We start from the raw sequence: 8,071 nt of genomic DNA on the forward strand, positions 1-8,071 counted from the left end.
TTTTTCTTGTGATTTGTTTTGTTTACTGCTCGGTAACTGTCGGCTATATAGACGGGCACGCAACATATGAAGTAGTCCAACAATTATGTTTGACATAATCTGTACCCCCTACTCCAGAAGAGCCGAAGTCAATAAAAACGATGCGACTACAATGACAACATTTGTGGTGTCATGCGCATTCATTCAAAGTTTTTACTCAGAAGTTAAAGTTTGTTTAACTTTTTTAGTACGTCTCCGACATCCCCTACTTGTATATGTTGTATATTCAGTGATATCAAAGAATGTATTATTTTTATAACCTTTACTACGTGTGTCATTCTGTTTGATATTTTCTCAATATTAATTTGCGAACCTACAAATACACGTATATACATTAGGGTGGCCCTTAATAAACGAAAGTTGGATTTTGGCCATTCTCACCCTCCAGTTTGGTGAACATTAGCAAAAAAATCATCCTGAAAAAATTTTAGGTAAATCGGTTGGGGTTAAGACGTGCCGCAAGCCCTCTGAAGTTTTGAGATGCATTTACAAGGGGAAAAAATGCATTTTTTTCAGTTTTTGTAAAATTTTTGCCATTAAAAAAATACTTTTGTAATTTAATTTAAAAGAATCGAAATGTGTACGTAATTGTCGTTCTAATGAGACATAAAAAACAGAAATCGGTCAAAAAATGTTAAAGTTATTAAAAATTCGCCAGGCCATTAACGTGTCTCAGGCCACTAGAACATGAAATGTAGGAACAAAATTAACATATTTTGAGAAATATTAAAATAAAAGCTCATTTTTACTTAAAATATGTCCATATTTACTTGTATATGAGTTTTTGTCTTCGTAGGATACCGTTAACCTATTCTTAGGTATGAACAAAAAAAATTAATTTTTTTAACGGCAGTTTCAAAACTCCATTTTCAAATTTTTAAAAATTTTGTTAAACAAATTTCAGAATTTTTTGATCATCTCATTGGGATTTATTAAGAGTATAATAGGGAATAAAAATGTGAAAAAAATATGAAAATATCTCTTATAGTTTTTCCGTACCTGCGATTTAAATTTTGAAATTTTCGAGAAAAACCAATTATTTGGCAATTTTTAGGCCAATGAGCTCTATTTCCTTACTCTTATGAATTTTAAGTAAAACCTATTCAGAATATTATAGTCCAGATAATTCAAAATATACTCTGAAACTTCTACTAAAATCGGAAGACGTTAACCCTTAAATCGTGAAGGTCAAAGGTAAAATTTTTCAATATTTGGAATTTCTCTTGGAAAGATTTCGAAATGATCGAAATGTTGTATATTTTTGGGCCGATTTTGATGAAATTTAACAAAAATATAACATAAACTCTAGGGTTTATAATAACAGCACAAGAATGGAAATTAACGCTTAATGGCACTTGGGGTTAAAATGACACCAAACTTTTAAAATCATAATTTTTTATGGTTTTAGAAGTTTGGGGTCATTTTAACACCAAGTGCTATATAGGGTTAATTTTAATTTTTCTGCTGCTTTTGTAAATACTAGGCTTTGTGTTATATTTTTGTTAAATTTCATCAAAATCGGCCCAAAAATATACAACATTTCGAACATTTCAAAATCTTTCCAAGAGAAATTCCAAATATTGAAAAATTTGACCTTTGACCTTCACGATTTAAGGGTTAACGTTTTTTGATTTTAGTAAAAGTTTCAGAGTATATTTAGAATTATCTGGACTATAATATTCTAATTAAGTTTTGCTTAAAATTCATAAGAGTAAGAAAATAGAGCTCATTGGCCTAAAAATTGCCAAATACTTAATTGGTTTTTCTCGAAAATTTCAAAATTTAAATCGCAGGTACGGAAAAACTATAAGAGATATTTTCATAATTTTTTCACGATTTAATTCCCTATTATACTCTTAATAAATCCCAATGAGATGATCAAAAAATTCTGAAATTTGTTTAACAAAATTTTTAAAAATTTGAAAATGGAGTTTTGAAACTGCCGTTAAAAAAATTAATTTTTTTTGTTCATACCTAAGAATAGGTTAACGGTATCCTACGAAGACAAAAACTCATATACAAGTAAATATGGACATATTTTAAGTAAAAATGAGCTTTTATTTTAATATTTCTCAAAATATGTTAATTTTGTTAAAACATTTCTTGTTCTAGTGGCCTGAGACACGTTAATGGCCTGGCGAATTTTTAATAACTTTAAAATTTTTTAACCGATTTCTGTTTTTTATGTCTCATTAGAACGACAATTACGTACACATTTCGATTCTTTTAAATTGAATTACAAAAGTAATTTTTTAATGGCAAAATTTTTACAAAAACTGAAAAAAATGATTTTTTTCCCCTTGTAAATGCATCTCAAAACTTCAGAGGGCTTGCGGCACGTCTTAACCCCAACCGATTTACCTAAAATTTTTTCAGGATGATTTTTTTACTAATGTTCACCAAACTGGGGGGTGAGAATGGCCAAAATCCAACTTTCGTTTATTAAGGGCCACCCTAATATACATATGTATATGGGGGAATTCATGTCAAGTGAAATAACTTTTGAAATCAATGTCTTCCGACCAGAATGAAATTTGAACCAAGGTTAGTCCTATTGGACTAATAAATCAAATCAAATACTTTTTTTTCAAAATGGGAAAGTTTAGGTCTTTTCCTGGAAGAGCTTTTTGGTCGTTTAGTGGGATACTAGTTGGATATCTATCAAAATAAATATTTTGTAACTCAAAACATATTTTTTTTTTACTTTTTTTGCAAAATCGAAAACTTTGTTGCTATTTTTTTCAAAATGGATCCTTTTTGTCGCTGAGTGGGATGCGAGTGGTATATACATATATCAAAATAAATGTTTTATAAAATGGACCCTTTTATATTTTTTTCTTTTACTCAAAAGAAAGCTTAGGTCTTTTCTTTTAAAACCATTATTAAAAAAAAGTCAAAAAGTTTTTGATTACCGCATTCGATATCGAATAAAACTGATTTTTTTTCTTATTTTAGATTATGGCATTCGAGTAGGAAATTTAGTATTTTATTATATTCAAATTTATTCTGAGCAAAAAGAACTGCTCATCTTTTGATGCCAATAATGAATCAAGCCAATATTGGATATACTGTTCCAAAGTGAAGCGTATCCCAGAGAGAGCGTTCTGCATCGATCGAAACAAATAGTAGTCGGACGGGACACGTTTTGGACTATAAAACCACTTTATTCTAAATACTTTTTAACAGGTATTGCAACATGTGGACGAGCGTTGTCATGATGGAAATATTACGGTTTCATGACTGGGCGTTTTTCGGCCAATGCTCGCTTCAAACGAGTTGCATTCGGCAGAGGTTCACTGTGATGCTCTGCCAAAATTTCAGCAGCTCATAATAGATACATATATGTAACCATTTTGCTCACACCAACAAACGTCAATACGTGTTATGATTAGAGTTTTTGAACCCAAAATTATTTTCAATCCCAAAAATATTTTCCTTAGTTTTACGTGATGTTTTTTGAACTTGACTTTCTCTAAAAGTTGATTAAAGCTCCAAAACAAATGCAGAAGATTCATACACCAAAAAAGATTTAATCCAAATATACCAATAACAACTACATTAGTCACATTATTCCAAAAACTAGTGAATGTTCAGAGCTGTAACAGAATTCGATTCCGATCGAAAGTGAAATTATAGAAGAATTATTTTAGTATTTAGCTTTTTCAGAAAAAAAACACCTTCCGTGGAATCGAATTTTGTTTAATATTATTGGATTTTCTTCAAGTTTTTTATTTAATTTTTGATTTAATAAGCAAAAAATGTTTATTTTTGGCGAATTAACATAATTAATTGAAATATAACGAATGTAGAATAAAATCTAATGGAAATTGAAGCTATTCCGATACAAATGATTTGTATATAACCAAAATTAGAAATCGAGTCAGTTTATCTCTTTATACTAAATTTTTGTTGAATTTTTTTATTTGTATCCAATTACATTTTAAAACCAAAGACATTTTTTAGATTTTTAACGAAGTCCACATTCTTAAAATGGAATAATTTGTTCTAGGCGGGAAGTCTCGGGAAATTTCAAAATTAACCCGGAAAATGAAAAAATGCGGGAAAAGAAAAACTCTACTTATGATACATATTTGTCAAGTATAGACATAGGATGGCAATAAATGGGAAAATCCATATTTATAATTTTTAAGTTTGAATGATTTTTAATAATTTCGATCTGTCCAAAAAAATATTTTCGAAAAATTTTAAATTGTTTCTGCATGTTTTGTACGGAGTAACTTATTATAAGATCTACATTGCGAAATGTCTTAGTTCCTTCTATCTTATTTACCGAGCTGAATTCATTTAGAATTATTAAGTGTTTTGTCGTTTTGAAAATGTGAATTGCGTTTTCTCAAATAGAGCTGATTATTTGAATGGTCTGGTCCGTATTCATTTTACTCATTTAATGCTACATGTAGAATTTTTTGCGTATAAAGAAATACTGAGTACACAAATAATCAACATTTTGTTTTTTAGCTTACCAAAATTCCATCATACTCGAATGCCGCAGTAGTAATTCACAGTTAAAAACGTACGGTTGTAGCGGAATAAAATTTGAATAAAATAACGTATATTAATAAGTGTAACAAGAGAAATAATAATAATAATAAAAAAAAAATACAATAATCATAAACATACATACATAGTACATACATACATGTCCATATCCATATGTAGCCAGGAATAGTTATATGGAAACCTGTATACAAACGTTGAATTTTAAATATATAAAGGATACTGCCACACGTACTCGTTCAAATCCATGCATACATATTTACATATGTAGATACGTATAGGATATGAAAGGATATAAAAAGAACACTTGAAAAGTTCTACTTATCCTACTTCAGATTCAAAAGTGTTACATATTGTCTACACACACATTTTCTTATTTTTAAACTTTTATTATTCTGTTTTTGGTTTTCGTCTTTAAAATATATACTGCAAATTACATTTATTTTTCTTCACCCTTATGTGTGACAAATATTGATTTTTTTTCTTCAGTTTTTAATTGTAATTTGAGAATTTTCAGATTTAAATATTTTTTTTTTTTGTAATAAGTTTGGAATTAGTGTAAATTTTTGTTTAATGCTTGAATAATTTTCTAAACAATCGATGTTTATTTTTCAATTTCCATGTTATTTAATATTAATTAATGAAACATTTAAAAAAGTGTCTGTGATTTAATTTTGTTTGAATGTTTTTTTTTTAAATATTCTTAAATGTGTGTGTATATAAGAGTAATAAATAACTGGCAAAAATATAAAAACAAATGAGCTAATGTGTTATATTAAAACAATTTGTTTATACATATGTAGTATGTAGTTCTTATATATTTCGTTTTGTCATACTCTCACCCACACAATCGGTTACTCACACTTTTAAGACCGGCTTAAAACAATGTGCATATTAGCATATGGGCAATTCCATATCATCGTACGTGACATTTGTACGCCTATAGAGTGGAAGAGATTTTGTAAAAATAAGAGTATCTGAAAAATAATTTGGTCTTTATGTTCCATTCAGAGGGTACTATATTTGAAAATAATAAAAAGTTCTTTCGAAACACTGTTGTCCAAAATATCGAGCAAAATAAGGGTATATGTGACATAAAACGGAACTCATTTTGAGGAGTTAAGTTTTCTTTTAATTTCTTACACTAAACGAAATATTTTTTCTTTACAATCCGTTATATTTAAATAAAAACAATCATTGGATGATTTTATAATAAATAAAATCATCCAATGATTGTTTCTTGTGTGGCAAGCCACAACTGCAAATGGCTTGCCACACAAGAAACTTCTTGGGGAATTTTGTTTGTTTTTTTGTCCGGAATTGTTTTTGCGCAATTTTAAAGATATTTTGAAATTGCCTGAAATCGGTCCATTATTGCACCTAGCCCCCATACAAATGTCTTCCCGAAATTGGACTTGATCGATCATAAATGTTTAATTTATATAGGTGTCTATACAAATTTTGCTCCAAATAAGTTGTATATAAATGGAATTCATGTCACCAAATTTTATTATGAGACCCGCTTCCGAAAATCACTTCAACGTGCATAAATCTCCTAAAAATGTCAACATAAATAACTTTCATATAGACAAAAATCACACGACCTAATTTCATGGTGATCGGTCCATAATTGGTCATATTTCCCATATAAGGCCCACTTTGAAATGGACTTTCAAAAAAATAGCAAAATATCTGAAGCCATTAAACATTGAAAGGAAACCTGGATCAGGAAGAATAAAATATCTAACAGATATTGATAAGGCAAATGAAGTCGAATAACTCTTTCGAAGAGCACCGAACACTTCTATCAGAAAAGCAGATCATAAGTTAAATGCTGTATTTTTTTGAAAAGTTTTAAATATTTTTTCGCGTACTTTTTTTTCGGTGGCCATATTGACCAAAATAACAATTGAAAATTAATGATTTAGAAAAGATAATATCTGAAATATTTTTAAAAGCTAACGTGATTAAAAAAATAATAATTTATGGCGGTAATAGTGTGTATAAGTTTTATCTGACTCACTCCTTAAGCCTAAATTGAATTAATTAATTCAAAGCTCTGTCCCTAAAATAAATCGATCACTTTTAAAAAACAAGTAAGAGATTTATATTCGGCTGTGCCTAATCTTATATACCCTTCACCAAATTATACTTCAAAATACAAATTTTAAATATTTTTAGGTAAACAAGATTTTTTTTTTCAAAGCTGTTTTTTTTAATTTTTTGGGAATTTTTTTTTTCAAATGGTTTTTTTAAATTTAAAAATTTTTTTCTTTAAATTTAAAAAAAAAAAATATTGTTTTTTTAATTTTTTTTTTGTGAAAAATAAAATTCGGACTTAAAAATATTTTTTTTCGATTTTGACCCATTGTAGATCCAACTTACTATGGTCTTATATACGTCGTTGCAAAGGTCTTTTAAATATCTATCATTAGATATCCATATTAATTAATAACTTAGTAGTCCAGATATAGGTCAAAAATAGGTTAAAAATCGAGGTTGTCCTTGTTTTTTCCTCATATCTCAGCCATTTGTGGACCGATTTTGCTGATTTTAAATAGGAAACTTCTCGATAGCATGTCTGACTGAATTATTGAAGATTTGGATCTCGAAGATATCTGGGGTCTTGGCTGGGTGAAGGCTATAATAAAGTTATTGTACCAGATATTTTAAATTGTGAATATCAAACCTCTGAATCCGTATTTACACAGAATATACAGAGATACAATTGAAAATTTCCTAAATATACGGTGATTTTCCGGGAATGAAATGCAACCGTGAAATATTTTTTTATATTTTAACCAAGGTTATTTATCGTTACCGCTGAGCTACTGTTATGCCAAAAATATGCTTTCAGCTCCAGTACCGTTGACTTTAAAATACATTTACCGAAATAATTTAAAATACCGTTACGTCTAAACTACTGTACCGAAATAAGTCAAGTTAGCGTAACGGTTGCGTTATTAGCCATAGTTATTTAAATCAGTTAATGTGCGTTTACATTGCCAAATATTTGAGTGAATAACCGTAAACACTATTTACTGTAAATGTTTATTGATATGACATGAAGTTTGTAAGCATAAACAAAGTCCAACAATATAATAATGACACTTTTTCAAATCAAAGGGAAATGTGTTTAAGGCTAATCTGTAAATCAATATTGATCCAATTCATTGAGTAACAGCTAATATTAATTTTAATATTGACATCCATTGCTATGTACAGTCGTGATTTCCATTAAAAAAATTGAATTAAATATTTTGTTTATATTTGTATTCTTTTATATGGAAATGGATATATATGTTTACGATTTATACATTCATATTTATAGAATACATTAAATGCATCTTTCAATTATTACTTTTATTAAAAAGCAAATAAGAAATGTACAATGTGTAAACAAGGGTTTATGACAAAAAAAGAGATGTTATTTTTAAAAAACCTATTTCAGTAAAAATGATTATAACATAAAGCAAAATAAATGATTAAGGGCTCCACAAAATTTTAGCACTCA

Source organism: Calliphora vicina, chromosome 2 (assembly GCF_958450345.1).
Source record: "Calliphora vicina chromosome 2, idCalVici1.1, whole genome shotgun sequence".
In the NCBI taxonomy this organism is placed as follows: Eukaryota; Metazoa; Arthropoda; class Insecta; order Diptera; family Calliphoridae; genus Calliphora; species Calliphora vicina.